Here is a 3,232-nt window from a genome sequence, read left to right as displayed (position 1 = left end):
GAATGGATTATAAAAAATTAAAAAGGGCGGGGACTTGGTTCTGTCCATCGATGTTGATTTAGAGGCGGGGTTTAAGCAAACTAAATGATTGGAGAAGTCTGTCATTTCAATGTTAGAATTATGACATTTTGAATAAAAATTACAAGGTCAAATAAAAAAATAAAAAACTGAAACATATCCATGCATGAATTGTTCACAATAAGACCACTGAGATGCATTTAGAAAATAGGAGTGAATTTCCATTTCATGAACTTAAAAGTTGAGATGAAACCAAAGTAGCGTCAGATCTTTTTTTTTTTTTTGCATTGTGACGTACATCCAGTTTAAGTGGACTAAATGATTGGAGAAGTTCTCCATATGTCACCACCAGAGAGAAGTCTGTCATTTTCACTGAAGGGTCCAGTTATTATATTTTCATTAGACATTAGGTGAAAACATAAAAAAAAAAAATTAACATGCACAGATTAATTGTTCACATTAAGATCTATAACATGCACTCAGAAACTAGATAGGGTAAATTTTCTTTACATGCTGACTTTGCAAAGCAAAGTGTGAGGAAAAGAAAAAAGAAGCGGAGGACTTGGGTCAGAACCTTTAACCATTAAAACTGTGAGTTAAAGTTAATCATACTCAAAGTCAAACCAGGCCATGCACAAATGTTCATTCAGCGCAAATAGGACAAAAGAACAAGCTGCTTTCAAAACAAAATTTGAACTGCATGGAACTCGTTCAATTCTTCTCATTTTTTTCTCTTTAAACACATTCTCTCCTTCAACACACCTTTGTTACAGTTTCAAACCTGATGTTAAACAATATCTCTCTCTGTTTTTCTCAAATATGCTTCACTTCTCTGTGCAAATTATTTCCATGCCATAAAAAGCAATACCTACACACATGCTCATGCTCATACACGATGCCTGTGGTCAACAGGCTTTGAGAAACAATATTGACTCGCTAGGTAGACTGCTGTTTCTCTCAGTCCACTATTTACCTCAGTGTTACTGAATGACTGCCAACAACTTTCCAATTCCCATCTCCTTCCAGTGAATGGGCAAGTAGCAACACATAGCTGTGGAATAGCATTTTCACTCACCCACCCTTCTCTACCTGTCTTATTTACCTTTAATATCGCTTTCGCTGACTTTAAAGCACCACACTCGTTCATTCTCCTGTATTTGTACATCTGCAGAATTTAGCCAGTGTTTGAACTTTTCAATCTAACAATGTTTCTCCTTCTTATTGCCTCTGAGCTCAGGTTTTAGTCTGTTAACACACCACCTCTACTGTCTTGCCTCAGGACATAATGGTATATTGCTGGAGTTTTACTCTGTAATAATGCCATCTTTTAACACTACAAAGGGCTGTTTCTAAACGCTAACATGAAACTCTTTGGGGAAAAGCCAACAATGTTTAGTTATTAGAAATTTAGCCAATAACCTACAAGATTTACGGCAGACACCGGAAAGGGTTAACAAGGTAAATCCTGTTGTTTCTTTACCAGCCATATTAAATTTCATATTCAACAAAACTCTCCGTTGCTGTAAAACGTAAAAAAAAAGTTTCTCAGAGGTAAGCCGTAAGTATCATTTACAGCGGCGCTGCCAGGTCACGGGTTCCTTGCTTTACTCGCTCCGGATTGGTCAATTGCCTCATGAAATATTCAAAGCAGCACTTGATTGAGGGCTGCCATTGGACGCAGCTAGTGCAGTTATGTAAATGAGCACCTGGTCGAGTTTGCAAGCCCTGAGGGGAAGAGAAAGAGGTCTAAAAGCTAAGCGCTTATGAGCGCGCCGAGACTGAGAGAACCACTGATTGAGAAATAAAAAAAGGACGTCCGTGTCATTTGCGCTCATAGAGAAGTCGGATCTTATAGAACATTCTTAGTTACAAACCTTTTCGAGCGTACAACTTGCCTGCTTTCAGAAACTTTCTGCTCTTGCTTTCTTGACTCGGTTTATTTATTGGTGCTTTTGTGGCTTTAAGCACAAAGTCACAAGACTGTGCCGGCCTATATTTACCTAGTATAAAAACAACCTGCCAAAGTGAACAACTCGGATTAAAAAGAAGATCAGGCGACACATTTGAAGACGTTTTCGCGTTCTGACAGACTTCTAGGTAAGTGGTCAGAAAATAACTGATAATTGCATATAAGTGTATTTTAAGCTGTCAGGCGTTACTTTGTACTATGTCGTTTGTAGTAAATACACTGTAGATACTCGTATTGCGATTGTCAGTGTTTTTCGACCGCCGCGTGGAAACACATTTGGCTTTCCATTAAACTCTAGTTGTTTTAGACTCTGCTCAAATGTGTTAAGTCGTCGCGCGAGTAAACTTAACCGTCCCTGTCTCGTGCATGGCTGCCAAGAGTCTCGGTGTGTGTGTATGTGAGGAGTTTGGACGTCTGCCACGGTACCGGGAATGCGCTCGGTCTGGTGGGAAAGTCGTGCTGTTTGTTTGTGAAGTTTTTTCACACCCGCTCGACGAATTTAAATGGTTCCTAGTTATGGTTATGATACCTGGAACCAGAGTTCAGTGGCAACATTTATTAGAACAAATACTGAAATGGCTTGAAAACTGCTTTGGTTAATTCTGGTGGTATATTTACCCCCACCTGTGGCCCCGGCATTACGCGTCAGTTAATAGTTATGGGCAACTGTCATTTTGCTTTTAACTGTAATTGCAGAAATAATTCTTTTGTAATTGTCTCAAATACACGCTGGTCTGATGAGTCATGGTGTTAAACCAGTAAGATTTATGCAAAGTAGCCTACTTACCAGACCTATATGCACTGATTTACGATAGCTCCTGATGTTTGAACTTATTTAGAATTCAAAATAGTCTATACGTTGCTTTATTGTTGACAACTCCATGTAAATACATCAACTCTGGTTTGAGACTTCAAAGTGAAAGGTACATTTTGGTCACAAGTGTTACTAGTGAGATTCAGTGGGATAGCAGTGCTTTTGTTTAAAGGTGTCATATGATGCGATTTAAATTTTTCCTTTCTCTTGGAGTGTTACAAGCTTTTGGTGCATAAAGAAGATCTGTAAAGTTGCAAAGACTAAAGTCTCAAACCCAAAGAGATATTCTTTATTAAATTTAAGAGTCAACCACGCCTACCTAAAACGGCTCGTTCTAACACACCCCCACATGTCTACGTCACGATGTGGGAAGATTTGCATAACGCCGCCCAAATGTTCACGCAAAGAAAGAAGGCGTAACTTTTATTCTC

The 3,232-nt window shown here is 38.8% G+C and overlaps 1 protein-coding gene across 4 annotated transcripts in view; it reads left to right on the top strand.

Moving 5' to 3' along the window:
• Nucleotides 1-1,782: 1,782 nt before the first annotated feature.
• The window catches only part of ddr1 (discoidin domain receptor tyrosine kinase 1), a 41,172-nt gene continuing 39,722 nt past the window's right edge, over nt 1,783-3,232 (top strand). For 3 of the 4 annotated variants that reach the window (XM_016531980.1, XM_016531981.1, XM_016531978.1), the window contains exon 1: nt 1,783-2,115. The gene's annotated coding sequence lies outside the window, so the exon portion shown is untranslated. The remainder of the gene's footprint in view (nt 2,116-3,232) is intronic. The other variant, XM_016531979.1, reaches the window with a different exon arrangement.

The sequence above is a fragment of the Sinocyclocheilus rhinocerous genome, unplaced genomic scaffold (genome assembly GCF_001515625.1).
Source record: "Sinocyclocheilus rhinocerous isolate Xijiao unplaced genomic scaffold, SAMN03320098_v1.1 scaffold241, whole genome shotgun sequence".
In the NCBI taxonomy this organism is placed as follows: domain Eukaryota; kingdom Metazoa; phylum Chordata; class Actinopteri; order Cypriniformes; family Cyprinidae; genus Sinocyclocheilus; species Sinocyclocheilus rhinocerous.
The sequence above is the reverse complement of the archived record's forward strand: the minus strand, read 5'-3'. Positions and strand labels throughout refer to the sequence as shown.